Consider the following 19005-nt stretch of genomic DNA (forward strand, 5'->3'; position numbering starts at 1 on the left):
CTTCTGGGCCTATCTCATTTGCTTACTCAACTGAGTGCAGTGAGATCATATTCTGATTTCAGGCACTCCTACTGTGTACAAAGAGAGCATCTGGGAAAGAGAACAAAAAAAAAATGTTAAGCATGTTTCCTGCCTTTCCTGTTAAATGGTCTAGAATGTTTGTAGGCTTCTGAGCCCCCAAGCCCTTCTGTGTTGGAGGGAAGCCTTCTAGCTTAGTTTTGTTTCTTATAACTAGCCATTTGTCTAGTTTCAGCACTCAAATCTTTTTCTTTGAACTCAGCACTTGTTCAGAACTCATTGTAAGGACTACATAAGCTGCAAATTGCTACAGCACTCAACTTTCCTCACTTGTCTAGAGGAAAGTAGTTTTTAGTACTTAATAAATAAGCACCTATCCAGGCATGTCTAAGAGTCAGCTCCCAGTGATTTCTCCTGTCTACCTGATGAATTTGGGCATCTTGGAGCAATGCAGCAATTGCCTCATGTACACAGACAACCCTCTCCTCCTACCACCTAACACTACAACCTGTGAGAGATCCACCTATATAGCCAAACTGGAAGCAAAGCTCTCTTCTCCCAAGACTGGACTAGGCAGTTAAGAGGAGAAGGTAAACACTTGCACCACACCACACTCATCACATAGTCCCTCAAAACCTACACCACCAAAACACACACATAGAAACACAAAACACACACCTACATTCACGGAGGCTCTCAATAAAAACCTGCCCAAGCATCAGAGACATCCAAAACATAAATGAAATCAAACCCCACCCCCCAACGCAACCCAAATGACACAAAGCCCACAAACTCAGTGTGCCATTCAACCACAGCCCATAAGGCATAACAATGTACCCAACACTCTAGTCATAGGTGACTCTATAGTCAGGCACACTGATGTTCCACTCACTAGACTAAACAAGGAGAAAGTTACTGTCAGCTGCCTGTCAGGTGCCAGGATCCGCCACATATGCATGCACTCAGGTCACTCCACAATAAGTACAAATATGACACTGTCATTGTTCATGTTGGTGTGAATGACCTGAGACGTACCTCCCTGGACTACATGAAAAGAGACATGGAGCAGCTCTCCGATCTTGTATCCCAGGCAGGTATGACCCTAACCCTGAGTAGCATCCTGCCATCACCCAGTATGATACCACAGTACAAGGAAAAAATGATTGACTTCAACAATTGGCTAAGCTTCTGGTGTCATTCTAAGGGGATCCAGTATTTTTCTGCTTGGGACGACATGATCGACAGACCACAATGCTTTGCCAGAGATGGCCTGCACCTGTCACCCTTAGGATTCCAGATACTGGCTAACGCTCTTGCCACCCCTATAGTGCCTTTTTTAGGCAAGGTTCAAATGACAAATTCACCACCATAACAGGTACAAGCAAGCAAAATCTGAGGGTAATGCTACTCAATGCTAGAAGTCTAAACCTCAAAATGCACTCACTCGAGGCACTCCTTAAAATGGAGAACAATGACATCTGTGCAATGACAGAGACCTAGTTCAAAGCTCCAGAGAGCACCCCTGCATTACCAGGCTACAATTCATACCACACCTTTCAGCCACCTAACCCAGAACGAAGCACTAAAGGCAGAGGCGTGTCCATATTCATTAAGGATATCAACACCTCCAGGCTAGTTGCACAGCATAATGCATCCAAGATTATCCAAGTGCAACTAACTCTGGGCAAGACCGCAATCCAAATTGTAGCTTTCTACAGACCACCCACCATACCCCAGGATTCCCACTCCTCATTTCTTGATACACTGGAAAGTATTAGGGTACAACCCAACACCCTAATAATGGGCGATTTCAACTACCCCACCATTAACAGGGAAAACTGCTCATGTACCAACTCTTTTGCTCAACGTTTTCTAGAATTCATAAATTCCAATGCCTTGGATCAACTTATTCACATCCCCACCAGGGGCAGCAATATCCTAGACCTGGTCATTACCAACATGGGAAACCAGTGTCCCACACCAGAGGTCAATTCCTCGTTGGTCAGATCCGACCACAAGCTAATCAGCCTAGACATTCACATCCCACCCCCAATTAGGGAAACCATCGTCAAAAACTTCTCCAAGGCCAACTTCACACTTCTTAAGACAGAAGTGGCAAACTTCATGACACCCATGCAGACAGACAATAGAGGTATGACTGCTGAATCCTACATAAATGCACTTTATAAGCACTTACACGAGTGCATGGATCATGCTATCCCTAATAGAACCAAGATGTTATCTTCCAAAAAAGTAAGCCAATCTGGTGGTCCTCTGCCATAAACAAACTCTACAACAGAAGAAAGAAACTATTGCAAAAAAGAGTAAAATCCCATGACTGGAGGAACTCCCTGGTCAACCTCAGTAAGAAGCTGAGATCCCTCATAAAATCCTCCAAAGCTAGTTACGAAAACAAAATTGCCACTGACTCTAAAGACAACCACAAAGCATTCTACAGCTATGTCAAGAATCTCAATGGGAACACTCAGATCTGCTCTGAGTTACAGCACAATGACACTAAATATACAGAACCAACCGATATTGCCACCATCCTAGCAGATAGGTTCAGTGCTAACTTTACCCCCCTCTCACCCCCTAGAGGGCCCATCTCTATACCGGAAGAATGCAAAGTTCCTATAATCACGGCTGCACAGGTAAAAAACACACTCTCCAAAGCCAAGAACACAGCATCCATGGGACCTGACAATATCCCAGGCTGCATTCTACACGAACTACAGACTGAACTGGCACCCTACCTAAGTACCATGTTCAGTCATAGCCTCAACTCAGGCTTTGTACCCACTGAATGGCACACCACGACAGTTGTCCCACTGCAGAAAGGGGGAGCCACGACAGACCCCGGGAACTACCGCCCCATTAGCCTGATGAGCCTGGTCTGCAAGGCCATGGAATGTATCATCGTGGAACTCATAAACAAAGACACTGGTAATCTCCAAACTCTGCACCCTACCCAGTTTGGATTTGTAAAAGGCAGATCATGTCTCCTAAACCTGATTGACTTCTTTGAAGCAGTCACCAAAGCCATAGATGAGGGTAAAATGGTTCACACAGCTTATCTAGATCTCGTCAAGACTTTTGACACTATCCCCCACTCTGGAATTATAGATAAGCTCACTAAACTAGATATAAATCCCTATGCCACAAGATGGGTTGCCAACTGGCTCATGGACAGAACCCACACTGTGAAAGTAGCTTATTCCAAATCCGACTTCCGACCAGTAACAAGTGGAGTACCACAGGGTTCAGTCCTGGGTCCTCTCCTGTTTGGTATCTACTTCTCTGAAGTGCAGGCTAACACAGAAGGTCTTTGGCTAACAAAGTTTGTAGATGACTACAAACTAGGAGCCATAATCAAAACTCCTAACAATGTGGACAAACTACAAAAGGGCCTCACTGAGCCAGATACCTGGTGTCAAAGCCATGGCCTCAAGCTCAATGCCAAAAAGTGTATTGTCATCCCCTTTGGTAAAAACTCTGTACCCATGAACTACCACATAGCTGGTAGTCTACTTAATGTGAAAATGTGATAAGAGACCTTGGGACACAGGTGGACAGTAGTCTCTCCTTTGATAATCACATTGCCACAGTGGTCAAGAAATCCTTCTACGTGGCTCATCTCATCACAGAAAGATTCTCATCTAGAAAAAAAGAGGTCATTGTTCCCCTCTACTCATCACTCATTAGACCCATTATAGAGTGCAATGCCCCTTTTGGTATGTACCTCAAAAGACATCTACAACAAATGGAAAGACCACAGAAATACCTCACAAAGAGGATTACTGGCCTCAAACAGATGCCCTACGCAGACCGTCTCAAAAACTACAGCTTTACTCCATCACATATTGCCTACTCAGGGGCGATCTCTGCCTAACATACAAAGCTATGTCAAACCCAGAGCTGTTGGACATGCTCCACTTAAAGAAATCCCAATCCCTCCAAGCTACACGCTCTAGGGACCTAAACCTTGTCACCACAATAAACAGAACATGCTGGAGGGATAGATTCCTGTCCCAGAGACTTCCCATACTCTGGAACAGACTACCTATCTATGTCAAACAGAGCTCCTCATTAGCACTCTTCAAGAAAAATCTTGATGATTGGATGGGAAATGGGAAATTCACCCCAGGGATCACTTCTGTGGCTCTTCTCGACAGGGGCACAGGAAAATAATTTTCTTGGGTGGCGAAAGCCAGGGTACATTTTTTGGCTAGGCTTATATAGGCCCTAGTGCCAATAGCCTAGTACCTACCTATGAACCTATGTACAGTGTGGACAGGTGGGTGAAGTTTGATCCACGCCTGTCAGCTAGCAGATTGTCAGCAGCAAAGCAAATTTCTCCTGATAGCTGAATGAGTTCCAAAAAAGCAAATAAATCCACAGTAGGAGGCTGTCTATTTACTATTTATTTATTTTATTTTATTTTACATTTGTTAACCGGGGGTGTCTGACTGAGCTGAAAAGGCCCTTTTTCAGCAGAGGCCCAGGGAGAAAAGCTCCACAAAGAAAAATTACAGACACATTTAGTTATTTAGACATGATCAGTATACACACAAATTACAAGAGACGTGTTTTTACAGTGGTATGCGGCACATAAACAGTTACAGTGGAGAGAACAAACAAAAAACAATTTAAAAAATAAAGGTAATTAATAGATTTGTGGTGTACAGCTGAAATTTGGAACATAGGTAGAATACATACATAGTACACAGGTGCAGTACATACATTGTAGATTAGCCAGTGTTTGTGAGTAAGATTGAAAACTATTATCAAGTGCTCTAGATTTTGTATGTATATGTTATCCGCTTTCACTAGCCTAGGGAGCAATCATGGCACTGCCAACTTTGCTTGAGATGTTGCCTGATGAGGTCTTTAAAGGGGGCTTTGGATGATGTGTTTTGAATGCTAGTAGGGACAGAATTCCATTTTTTAGCCACTGAACTACTATATAGTGCATCTCCAAAGCTATTGTAGCTGTTGGTGACTTCTAGTAGTAGTTTGCTTGATGATCTAAGAGGCCTTTTGGCTGAGTGATGTTGTACTAGGTTTTTGAAAGCAGGACACATTGGGGAGGTAATAGAATGACAGAGGCAGAGCTGATTGTAGGTTAGGAGGTTGGGCAGTTCAAGCAGGTCAAGTGTCTGAAAGCAGTACAATGATGAGTTCTATATGAGCAATTTGCAGCAAAGCAGGCAATTCTGTTATAGCAGGCTTCCATTTTGCTTAGTTCAGTTTTGTTGAGATTAGTCAGAATGGGAGATGCATAGAGTAGGGTGGATAGAAGTTGGGAGCGAGCAATGGCTGATCTTGTGTTGTTGGTAAGAAATGGTTTGATACGGTAGAGTGACCCCAGTTTGGCATGTACTTTTTTAATAGTTAAGTTGAGATCACTATCAAATTTTAGGTGGGAGTCTATGGTTATTCCCAATAGCTTAGCCTGTGCCACTGGAGCAATTGTAGCAGCATTTGTGGAGTAGATAGTGAATTGACTGTTAGTGTTTTTGTTAGAACTGGTTATAATCATAAGCTGAGTTTTCTTTGGATTGAGGATAAGTTGGGCTTTGGTAAGGTAGTTTTCAACATCAGAGAATGCTAGTTGAGTTGTTTGCGGGAGGGTGGGAATGTTTTGTGCAGCACAGATTAAGGTAGTGTCATCTGCATACTAAATTATAGATGCATGCTGTGTGGAGGTATGGAGGTCATTTGTGAAGACTGTGAATAGTAGTGGTCCTAAGATAGAACCCTGTGGGACTCCTATAGTTATGGGCAGCTGAGAACAGAGAGAATGTTCCCATTTCACAGCTTGGTACCTGTCAGTTAAGTAGCTTTGGAACCAGGTAAGACTGGAATTTGATAGATGATATTGGTTTAGTTTGTTTAGCAGGATTTGGTGTGAGACTGTGTCAAATGCTTTGGACATATCCAAAAAATGAGTTGACACTTGTAGGCCTTCATTTTTGAGACAGTTCACTGTGTCTGTGAAGCAGATGAGGGCTGTAGTGGTACTATGGGCAGGTCTGAAACCATGCTGAGTGGGTAATAGGATGTTGCTGTCTAGGAGATAGTTTAGCATCTGGGTATGGATGCATTTTTCTAGGAGTTTGGCCAGGGGGGGAGAGTAAAGCAATGGGTCTGTAGTTATTAAGTTAATTGGAGGTCCCGCCTTTATGTATGGGTGTAACATAGGATATTTTCCAGAGTTTGGGCACATAGTTTTCAACAATTGATCTGTTTATGAGAGTGGAGACTGGGATAGCAATAGCATCTGCTGTGAGTTTCAAGAAATAGCTGGGGAGTAGGTTGGCTGCTGTTGATGAGGTTTTTAGTTTGGAGAGCATGCTTTTGATCGAAGTGGTGGAAACTGTTTTGAGGGTAAAGTTTGTATTAGTGTTATTTGTGTTGGGGGGGATAGTGAGAAAGGAACTGTCCTGTGATACTAAGGATAGAATTGAGTTCACAAAGTGGGAGTTGAATTGTGTTTTGATGGGAACTTTAGTGTCAGGGGTGGTTGGTTTGGGGGTAGCCTTTTGGGTGGATTTTAGTTGCTGGTTTACATTTTTCCAAAATGTTTGTGGGTTGTGTTGGTATTTAGTTTGTAATGTTGTGTAGTAGGATTTTTTGTCCAGCCTAATGCATTTTTTTGCACGGTTGCACAGTTCTTAGTACTTAGTTAGGCTTTGTGTTTCTTTGTTTTTTTGATAGCAAAGCCAGGCAGTGTCTCTGGACTTGAGGATTTGTTTTGGTTTCTTTACTGAGCCAGGAGTTTGTAGAGGTTCTAACCTTGATTTTGCGCAATGGAGCGACAGTGTCTAGGTGTTGTAGAAATGTTTTGTTGAAATATGCTACAGCCTGGTCAAGTGGGAGGGTTTTTAGGGGGGTCCAGTCACAGTTACAGAGTAAAATGTTGAGGACCTCAGGAGAGAATTTTTTTGTGTTTCTAGTGGATAAATAGTTCGTGGTTTTGCATATGCTTGTTCTACTATGTATAAAGTATATTATGTTGTGGTCACTTAAGGTGTCTGGGAGACTGCCTGTGTGAGGGTACAATGTGGGGTTGTTAGTTAGGACCCAGTCAAGGATGGATTCCCTTTTAGATTTTTTATCACATCTAGTTGGAATTTGGACTAGCTGCTTGGTAGCCATGGAGATGTATTAGATTACTTGATGGTTCTGATATACAGGTGAACCAATCTAGGCTGAAGTCCTCCAGAAAAAGGGAACACCAGGATAAGAAGTTTTCAAGGCTAGCAGGTGTATTACCAGATTGAATATAGATCACAATTGTGGTGATGGCCTTTTTAGGGTGAAGTTGAAGTTGTGAGATAAGTAAGTCCCAATTATTTGGGGAGGGGTAGGAGTTTGGTAATTGACGGACAGTTAAGTTGGACTTGTACAGTAAGGCAGTTCCACCCCCTTTACAAAGTGGTCTGTCTTTTCTAATGATATTGTAGCTGGTAGGGAGAACTTCTGAGTTAGCTATGTTTTTATTTAGCCAGGTTTCTGTTAAAGCAACTATGTCTGGGGAGTAGTGTGCTATTGTGGCCTGGAGTTCAGGTATTTTATTTTTGATACTTCCAATATTAATATTTAGCATTAAAAGATGGTTGGTTTTGCTGCTGTTGTTGATTTGCCCAGGGATGAAGAAAGTGGGGGTGTTATGTTCTGACATTTGTGTTGGAGCAGTTTGTGTTGGACAGGATGGATTTGGGCCTGGGTTGGGGTGGATATCCCCACTTATGGTGAGCCTGGAGTTAAAATGGTTATACAGATGCTGGAGTTTGGTGAGGAGTGTGAGAAAGTATTGTGTTTTTTTGGAGTAGGAATTAGAGCATATGTGTTTAGCTCTGAATTGGTCCGTTATATAGTTCTTGAATAACTGTGGGCAGATATTATTATAATGTGTGGTGTCTGTATATGAGAGTGCATAATGCAGTGTTGTGCTACTAAGTTTAGGGATATTGCTAGAGTGATAACTTGTGGTGTTGTAAAGAATTATGAGAAGACAGACTAGACTTAGTTGTGTGATAGTCATGGTTATAAAGTTTAAGTTGTTTCTAGGTGGGGGATCTGAATAGGAATTATAGGGTTACACTATATGTGGATGGGGAAGTAGTGTGGGTGATGTAAAAAATGCCTAGTGGGAATGAGAGTGATTGGGAGTACTTTGTGTGGAGCAAGTTGGTGTGGTATAATGTTCATAGGTTCAGAGGTTCATACGTTCATACTAGGCTATCTGCCCTAGGGCATTTATAAGCCTAGCCAGAGTGTGTATGGCTTTCGCCACCCATTTTAAATTAATTTTGCTATGCCCTTTTTCGAGGTTAGTATACTGTGCCTCTGTCTAACAGTGACACAGAAGTGATACCCGGGGTAAACCTATGATCTCCCATCCACTCATCAAGATTCCTCTTGAAGAGAGTCAATGAGGGACTCTGCCTAACCTGGACTGGGATTTTATTCCAGAGTGAAGGGAGCCTCTGGGTTATGAATCTGTCCCTCCAGCATGTCCTATTTATTTCAGTGCTGAGGTTTAAGTCCCTCGAGCTCGTAGCTCGATGGGATTTGGATCGGTTTTGAGGAGTGTGAAATTTGCTTTAGAGAAGTTTTTCACTGTGGTTTTCTGGGCATAGGGTGGGGTCGGGATGTGAATATCCAGTGAGATTAGTTTATGGTCTGATCTTACCAGTGAGGGATACACTTCTAGTCTGGAGCATAGAGTCCCCATGTTGGTGATGATCAGGTCCGGTATGTTTTCCCCTCTTGTGGGAGTGGTAACAAGTTATTCCATAGCATTTGAGTTTATAAATTCTAGGAACCTTTGGGCTAGGGTGTTGGAGCTAGAGTAATGCTCCCAGTCTATAGTTGGGTAGTTGAAGTCACCCAATATAATGGTGTTTGGAGAGACCTTCATATTTTCCAGTGTTCTCAGGAAGGCAGAGTGGGGTTCCTGGGTTTGGGAGGGTGGTCTGTAGCAGGCTATAAACTGGAAGGCAGTTTTACCCACTGTTAGTTGCACATGGATAGTCTCTGATGCTTTGTGCTGTGCCACCAACCTGGAGGTGTGGGTATCTTTGACAAATATTGATACTCCCCCTCCTTTTGTGGTTCGGTCCAAGTTTTGGGGCCGAAAAGCATGGTATGAGGTATAACCTGGTAGTGCTGGGGTGCTCTCGAGAGCCTTGAACCAGGTTTCTGTTACTGCACAGATATCGATGTTCTCCATGCTAAGGAGAGTTTCGAGTGTGTGCATCTTGAGGTTTAGACTTCTGGCGTTGGGGGTAGCAAGAGGCTTTGCCAATATCCAAAAGCCCAGGGGTGACAGGTGCAAGCCGTCCCTAGTGAAGCATCGTGGCTTGTCGAGCATGTCATCCCAGGCTGACAGGCATTGGATCCCCTTTGAATGACACCAATACTTAAGCCAGTTGTTGAAATTGATAATCTTGTCTTCATACTGTGGCATCATTCTTGGTGAGGGTAAGATGCTACTCAAGGTCAGGGTCATACTGGCCTGGGCTACATGCTCAGAGAGCTCCTCTATGTCTCTTTTCATGTAGTCCAGGGAGGTACGTCTCAGGTCATTCACACCAGCATGGACAATGACTGAGTCATATTTGTACTTGCCTTGGAGTGACCTGAGTGCTTGTGTTATGTGGCGGATCCTAGCGCCCGATAGGCAGCTCACCATGACCTTCTCCTTGTTCAGCCTGGTGAGCGGGACGTCAGTGTGCCTGATGATAGAGTCACCTATTACAAGTGTATCAGGTGTGTTGTTTAGCCTTAAGGGCTGTGACTGTTTGGCACACTGGCTTTGTGAGCTATGTGTTGCACGTGTTTTGTTTTGGGGTAGCAGTTGCTTGGGTGTCTGCTTTGGAGGTCTCTGCTGCTTAGGCAGATTTTTATTTAGAGCCTCCAAGTATGTTTTTGTGTGTTTATGTGTTTGGTTTGCTGGCATGATAGGTCTATGTGAGACTGGAATTGTAGTGAGTGTGGTTTCCTTCTCCTCCTGACTGGTTACGCCAGTACTGAGTTGAGAGAGCTTAGCCTCCAGTTTGGCTATATGGTTGCATCTCTCACATGTGTTGGAATTTGTTGGGAGGAGGAGAGGGTTGTCTGTGTACATTAGGCAGTTGTAACATTGCCTCAAGATTCCCAGGTTCACCAGCTGGACCGGAGAGGAGATCTGACTTGAGGAGCTGTGATTGGTGGAGGTGATGTGAGGGTGAGCTGTGGGTGTGGCTGTGATTACTATAAATGTAGAGGTAGTGGGGGCGGGAGGAATTAGGGGGCAGGGCAGGGGAGTGGAGAGAGCCCGATCATTAGCGAGGGCGAACGGAGCGGGGCAGATCCAACCAAGACAAGAGAAAAAAGTAAGTATTACTTTACAAATCTGAACACTTTTAAAACAAATTCCTGAGGTCTAATGGCTTACCGGCAAGCAGAATGTAATTGCTGAAGAGCACTTGTGTCCTGGTGGGAGACTAGAAATTTAAGGATGGCTCCATGCTCAGCAGGATTCTAATATAGACTTTGTACTGGGGGAGGGAGATAGCACAAGGGGTGTAAACCAGGTGGAATGCAAAGAAACCAGAGAGGCAATCAGTGGAAATCACTGAAGGCCTCAGAGGAGGTAAGTAATATTTCAAACTACCTGTAAAGTGAAGGAGAGAAGAGACAGCAAAGTTTATTAAGTTTGGGAGTGTGTCTTCACATCGACTTGCTGATTAGTAACCAGTTTGTGCGCAGATTAGAGTAGGGAGATACATTAGCAATGAAGGGGAATGTATAGAGATGCAAATAAACAGGTGGGCCTCCAAGTGATACAAACTAAGGCAGAAAGCACTGAGAGGGCTGCTTGATGGTTAATTTAGTCACATGGATGTGAATTAAATGTATACTGTCTATTGGACAGTTAGGGTTACTGTACTATGGTTGAGTATGGCTGGTGGCATCCACAAACAGCTCTGTGCTTAGTTGTGTATTGCTCTTAACATTTCAGACATATTTAAAAAAAATGATTTGTGACAACACCTCCAAATACAACCTTGGTTATGCATCACATGCCATACAGTGGAAGTGTTCACACAGTCATACAACTCTAACTATGTCATTTAATTACATCAATTTCACATCATATGCATATATGTTCATAGGTTCATACTAGGCTATCTGCCCTAGGGCATTTATAAGCCTAGCCAGAGTGTGTTTGACTTTCGCCGCCCATTTTAAATTAATTTTGCTATGCCCTTTTTCGAGGTTAGTATACTGTGCCTCTGTCTAACAGTGACACAGAAGTGATACCCGGGGTAAACCTACGATCCCCCATCCACTCATCAAGATTCCTCTTGAAGAGAGTCAATGAGGGACTCTGCCTAACCTGGACTGGGATTTTATTCCAGAGTGAAGGGAGCCTCTGGGTTATGAATCTGTCCCTCCAGCATGTCCCATTTATTTTGGTGCTGAGGTTCAAGTCTCTTGAGCACGTAGCTTGATGGGATTTGGATTTTTTGAGGTGCAGCATATCCATTAATTCCGGGTTGGACATGGCTTTATACGTCAGGCACAGATCGCCTCTGAGCAGGCGGTATGCCACTGAGTAGAGCTGGAGTTTCTTTAACCGTGCAGCATATGGCATCTGTTTGAGCCCTTTGATCCTCTTGGTGAGGTACTTTTGGGGTCTTTCCAGTTGCTGCAGGTGTCTGGTAAGGTACATCCCAAAAGGGGCATTGTACTCAATTATGGGCCTGATGAGGGATGAGTAAAGAGGCACAATTACCTCCCCTGATCTAGATGTGAATCCCTTCATGATTAGGTGGGCTATATAAAATGTTTTTCTAACCACTTTGGCCACGTTGTTTTCAAATGAGAGATTGCTATCAACTTGGGTCCTCAGGTCCCTAATTACTTCTTCTGTACTTAATGGATTACCACCTATGTGGTAATTTGTGGGCACTTTGTTTTTGCCAAAGGGGATGACTATACACTTTTTGGCATTTAGCTTGAGGCCATGGCTCTGGCACCAGTTGTCTGTTTCTATGAGGCCCTTTTGGAGGATGCTTGTGTCGGCTGGAGAGTCGATTATAGTGCCCAGTTTGCAGTCATCTGCGAACTTGGTCAGCCACAGTTCTTCCGTGTTGGCCTGTACCTCCGAGAAATATATACCGAACAGGAGAGGTCCCAGGACTGAGCCTTGTGGGACGCCACTTGTAACTGGTTTGGAGTCTGACATGGCTTCTGCAATTCTAACCATGTGGGTTCTGTCCTTGAGCCAGTTTGCAACCCATCTAGTGACATAGGGGTTTATATTTAAGCTGGTGAGCTTACCTATAATGCCCGAGTGGGGTATTGTATCGAAGGCTTTTGCGAGGTCCAGGTAGGCTGTGTGGACCACCTTCCCCTCATCAATGGCCTTGGTGACTGTTTCAAAGAAATCAACCAGGTTTAAGAGGCAGGATCTGCCCTTAACAAAGCCGAACTGGGTAGGATCCAGAGTCTGTAGGTCCCCAATATATATTTTTTATGAGGTCCATGATGATCCTTTCCATAGCTTTGCAGACCAAGCTAGTCAGGCTTATGGGGCGATAGTTTCCAGGATCCGTTGAGGCACCACCTTTGTGGAGAGGGACCACTGTTGCTGTACCCCACTCTTTGGGTACATATCCTGTGGTAAGGCTGAGATTGAACAGTAGTTTTATGTTTGGGTTTAGCTCTTCTTGGAGTTCATGTAGGACGCAGCCCAGGATACTGTCTGGTCCCATTGATGCTGTGTTTTTTGCTTTGGAGAGGGCGGCTCTTATCTGAGCATCTGAGATGTCAGGGGGGCAGCACTCTGCTGGGATAGATATTTGCCCTTTTGGTGGGGAGGGGGGGAGAAGTTTGCGCTGAACCTGTCTGCTAGGATGTTGTCAATGTCTGTGGGTTTGGTGTATTTTTTGTCATTTTGGACGAATTCTGAGCATATCTGAGAATTCCCACCCAGGCTCCTAACATAACTAAAGAAAGCCTTGTGATTATCCTTAGTGTCCTGTGCAATATTTCTCTCGAAGCTGGCCTTAGACGATTTTATGAGTGCCCGTAGTTTTTTGCTAACACTGATCAGAGACGCCTTCCCTTTTTGGGATTTTGCTCTATCATGTAGTAGCTTCCTCCTTCTATTGTATAGTTTGTTTATGGCTGGGGTCCACCAGACAGGATGTCTGCCTTTGGAGGATTGGGTCTTGGTTTTATTTGGGATTGCATGATCCATGCATTTCTGAAGGTGTTCACAGAATGCGTTTATAGAGGATTCTGCGGTCTAGGCCATATTTTCCACAGGCCCGGGGGCTTTGAAGGATTCCACCTCGGTTTTGAGGAGTGTGAAATTTGCTTTAGAGAAGCTTTTCACTGTTGTTTTCTGGGCAGGGGGTGGGGTCGGGATGTGAATATCCAGTGAGATTAGTTTATGGTCTGATCTTACCAGTGAGGGATACACTTCTGGTCTGGAGCATAGAGTCCCCATGTTGGTGATGATCAGGTCCAGTATGTTTTCCTCTCTTGTGGGAGTGGTAACAAGTTGTTCCATAGCATTTGAGTTTATAAATTCTAGGAACCTTTGAGCTAGGGTGTTGGAGATAGAGTAATGCTCCCAGTCTATGTTTGGGTAGTTGAAGTCGTCCAATATAATGGTGTTTGGAGAGACCTTCATATTTTCCAGTGTTCGGGAGGGTGGTCTGCTGGAAACCTGTGTGTGAGTGCCCTGATACCATATATGGACACATTACAAATGAGGTGGATGTGATTCATGCAGAACAGTTACTGACACAAATGCTGGTAGTTACACAATACTGCTGGGGACCACTTCAATAATCCTTATGAACAGCAACACAATTGCACATACAATGAATTCATCAAGGTTGCAATTGAACCTGAAGTACTCATATGTTTGTTTTTATAACAGCATTACACATGGATGAAATAAGATGTTTGTGTCCATGTAATCAGTATCACATTATACTGATGTATCTTACAGAGCTTTTAATAATGGTAGGTATACACATGCATATCTGTGCCATATTGTGTCACTGTGATGGCTGAATGAGAACTGGGTAGAATGTTGATATACTCCACTACAAAAACACATTTCTTAATAAGGCAACAATATCCCATGTCAACAGTTTTCAGGAGGCATATTACTACAACTGTTATGGAAGGAACATGCAATCAAATGGCAGCAGCAGCAGCCATCAAAACATTTAACTCAAATCACAGATTGGAATACACTGGTGTAGGACTGCCATACATCCACACTTCATCATAACACATGTGGATGACAGCAACATTGATATGTGAAATGCTCATAAGGTCACAGGACATTACTAAGCTAACGGCCAATATCACATAAAATTCTAGCCATTATTATGGCATTTAAACAATTGTTGTCTCTATATGGTGGAACATAGTAAGAATATGTGAGCAAGTGTTTATGTGTTTGATTGGATTACATACTGTCTCTGCCCATATGTGACTTGTGCACCACCCCATGACAGAATCAGCAATCACACATCCAGCGGTCTAGAGATAGCTTGCAAAAGGTCATGAAAGAACTCTACATCACAATGTGTGTATGCATCTTTGAGGTGATGACATCCTCTGTCTTCTGCTGAAAGAATGTTATGTGGACAGAGTGAAAAATGGGATGATGCATTACTGGGACAATGTTAACAATATTTAAAAGATCATACAATGACCATAATAACACACAGCAATTGATTGAGGTCAGGCTTGAACATTAAACCCTTGGAGGTATAGAAGCTGGATTCCATACAATGTACGACTAGCACCACCACATATGTCTGACTTTAACAGTGTCACTGTGCACTTTATAGAAGCTGACAGCATCATTGTATGCTAAGAAGATAATGTTTGGAGGAGTGTCTGACATAGATGTGGAGTCACAGCTCAGTTTAGAATTGTCTCCAAAATATTATTTGGGTGAACACACACTTAAGTTGACTGCTGTGAAATTAGAACCTCTAGCTATCTAACTACAGAACACAGTACTTAATGCAAGTGCCATGGTACAAGTCTGACTTTTGCTGCATCAGATGACACTTTATAGCATATGACATCATCGCTGTGTGTTGAGAAGATGATGTTAGGATAAGTGTCTCTCATGCTGGTCTAAAATTGCCTTTGCAATGACAGCTAACTGAACACACACACACGTTGACAGTTGTGAGATTAGAACCACTACCTCCCTATCTACAGAGAACAGCACTTAATGCAAGCATCATGGCACAAGGCTGACATTCACAGTATCAGATGAGACTTAGCAGATGACATCACAAGTGTGTGTTGAGACAAAGATGTTAGGAGGAGTCTCTTAACACACTGCTATAAAATTGTCTCATTCCAAGGCTTCCACATACTGGTGAAAGCTTTTGCTGCCCCTATTATGCCCTTTGTAGGCATGGTCAACAAAATGGACCTCCTGACCTAACTTTCAAACCAAACCAAACTAACCACTGAACTAAATCAAGGTGGCTCTAATCAGTGCTAGAAGTCTAAACAACAAACTGCCGGTCCTTGAGGCACTGCATTGGGAGTACATCCACTTTTGTGTGGTCATAGAAACCTGGTTCAAGAACTCAGACAGCACTTCCTCATTACCCAGGTTTTGTGCTTAAATTTCATTTAGATCTGGTGGGAACTGTGGTGGTATATCCATATTAGTTAGAAATCCCATTATGTCCAGAGAGATACCCAGAAATCCACAAATGGAACTTATAGACATTCAAATTACACTGTATAGGATCAACTATCAGATCATTGCATGCTACAGAACCTCCCTCTATATCCCTGAAAAATCATATAAAAGTCCTAAATATTCTTGTAATGAACTCCACATTAGCAGAAATGCTATTATCCTGGGAGACTTTAACTATCCAGTGACAAACTAAGAAATGTACACTACCAATGCTGGATATACATAAAAAATATTAAATTATACAATCAAAAATTCCCTGGACTAGCTTGCTAAGAAACCCACTAGAAGACAGAGTATACTTGACTTGGCCCATATAAACCTTGTGATCAGTATGCACTATTCCAATGAAATCCCTCTCTCTGGTCATCTTCAACCATAAACCAGTAACCTCTATCAAAATCTCAAAACCAACACATTCAAACATTACAGAAATCAAGGATGTTAAACATACAAATATTCCACAGTCCTATGATGACGTTTCTGAATGTGAGTATATTACCTAAAATGCTGATACTGCTAAAATACATATAGACAAATTCTACTCACACCTGAACAAATGTAACAACTTGGCAGTTCCAACTAGATTCAAACAACTGGGGACATTTAAAGGCAAACTAGTGTGGTTATGCATATATATATATATATATAAACACACACACACACACACACACACACACACACACATGCCCAAACCATTGTAATCTGTTCTTTTTGATCTTTTCTGCAATTGGAGGTACTTTGGCTTCTGCTACGTCCTCAGTTCCACAGTGTACATCCTACCACACATCTTGGGCATTTAATCTCTATCACCCCTAGCTTCTGTACCTGCTCTGCCTTTAATGCCCAGTACTGCCCTTTCTCTACCATACAGTAGTACTGATCGCACCACTGTTTTGTACACCTTACTTTTCCATGTCTTTGGCATTCTTCTTTCATATACTACACCTGACACACTGTGCTAGTTGGCTGCAACCCCAATGATTCTGGCTTTGACCTCCAGATTCAAACATTCCTTCTCCTGAACCACCCCTGCCAGATATTTGAAGCTGTTAACCTGTTCCACTATTTTCCATTCTATCTCAGTTTTCAGCTTCTTATGATTTCCTGCATTTGCTGCCATTACAACTGTCTCATCTGTGTTCAGTTTCAGCCCATATTCCTTCAGTTTTGCATTCCATTTCCCTGTCCTTTGCTGAAGTTCTTGCTCGGGGTCTGCCTGTAATGCCACACCATCTGCATGCAGAAACTTTGCTGATCTGTCCCCTCTGACCTGCTTGCTAATGCAATTCATCACTAGTATGAAAAGCAGTGGGCTTAGAGCTGAACCCTGATGCACACCCACTCCCACTGACAACCCTTCTGTTAGACCAAACGCTGTTTGTACTTGAGTCACTGGATCCTTGTACATAGCCTGCACCAATTTTACCAATGTTTCTGGGACTTTGAAACACAGTAGGACTGCCCAAATCAGCCTTCTTGGGACCTTGTCATATGCTTTCTCCAATTCTATGAATGCCCAGTTGGACTCTTTCCTCATCACTAGCTTCTTCTCAACTATCTATCTCACTGTAAACATCATGTCAGTTGTGTTGTATCCTGATCTGAATCCAAACTGCTCATCTCCCATCTTACTTTTTACTACTCTGAGTATTCATTTATCAATCGCCCACTCCAGAACTTTCAAGCAATGTGACAGGAGTTTGATATGGTTTACCTTTATATCGTCGATCCCGATATGGGCAAAACGACTTCCGCGAATACCGAAATGCAAACGTCTCCAACGTCAAATTCCGAATAAGCGAACAACAAAACGTCGCCCCTTTTTGACCCAAGTTAGCAATGATGTGGAGGTGTGGCACAGCCAGAAATGTCGAATGTCGAATGTTTTTCGATATTTAAAATTTTTTGCGGTTTTGGTTCGCTTATATGAGTCGCCGTTATTCATACTCGCACTTCTGCAATTCACGATTATAAAGGTAAACCGTTTGATACCACGGTACTGCCACAGTTGTGAACTTCCCCTTTGCTCTTGAACACTGGCACTAGTATGCTTATTCACCAGTCATCTTGGTTATGCCTTTCTCTCCACACTGCTATGAGTACTCTCAGGAGCCATTTTTCTCCTGTCTCACCAAACATCTTCAGCATATCTGGTATGTCCTCATCTGAGCCTGCTTTCCCTGACTTCATTTTCCTTAGTGCTATTCTTACTTCATCTATGGTGGGCTCTTCCTGTTCTCTCACTGTAGGCTGTATTTGTGGTAGTACAGCTTCTGTGGGGTTTTCTTTGTCCAGAAGCTGCTGGACCTAGTCCTTCCATTTGCCTTTGATGTCCTGTGGACTCGTGAGCAGGTTGCTGTTGACTTCCCTTATGAAGAATGTCTGACTATATTCTAAACCTTTCTGTCTTTGCCTTGCAACCTGATACAGTTTCTTTCTGCCATCTACTGAGTCACTTTCAGAAGTTGGTCGAGTGCCTCTGATGCCTTTTTGTTTGGTATTGCAACTGCTTTCTTAGCCTCTTTGTTAGCCAACCAGTATTCTTTCCTAGTCAGGTTGAGTCTTGTCTATGTCCTACATTTTTCTGCACTCCTCCTTTCTTTTGATAACTTCCAGGACTTCTGCATTTCACTGGCAGCTTTCTTTATGACCTTATTTCCATACCTGGCTCAGCTGCATATCTGTTCTGTAGTCCTCACACATGCTGTTTTGAGGCACTGCTATTCTTCTTCAACTCCACCTATTTCATATTCTTCTTCAGGTACTACAGCTCTGAGTAGGTCCTTAAACTGTTGTGCTTTCTCTCCTCTTAACTTCCAGGTCTTCAGCCTGGTCTCTATTGACCTTAAAGCATTCTCCAACCACTGCTTGCAGCTAATTGTGGCAATAAGTGGTTCATGCTGTGGCCAACTGTTTCACTGGGGATGACTTTGCAATTGCCGATTCTACCACAGTGCCTTTTCCTTAGCAGGAGGAAGTCTACCCGAGTTGCAGGTTGGCTACTCTTGTATGTGATCCTGTTACTGTCTCTCTTTCTGAGCCATGGGTTGGCTACTATCAAGCCATTTGCCAGTCAGAAGTCTCCTTTTTTGTTCTGTTGCCCCACCTTTGAGACCTACGCAGCCCTCATATCCTGTTCTGTCTGTCCAGATATGTGTATTCAAGTCAACCATTATCAACACCAATTCATGTAGGAGGTCCTGCAACTGCTGTGTGAATACACTCTT

Source organism: Protopterus annectens, chromosome 3.part1 (assembly GCF_019279795.1).
Source record: "Protopterus annectens isolate FY-2018-M chromosome 3.part1, PAN1.0, whole genome shotgun sequence".
Classification (NCBI taxonomy): Eukaryota; Metazoa; Chordata; order Ceratodontiformes; family Protopteridae; genus Protopterus; species Protopterus annectens.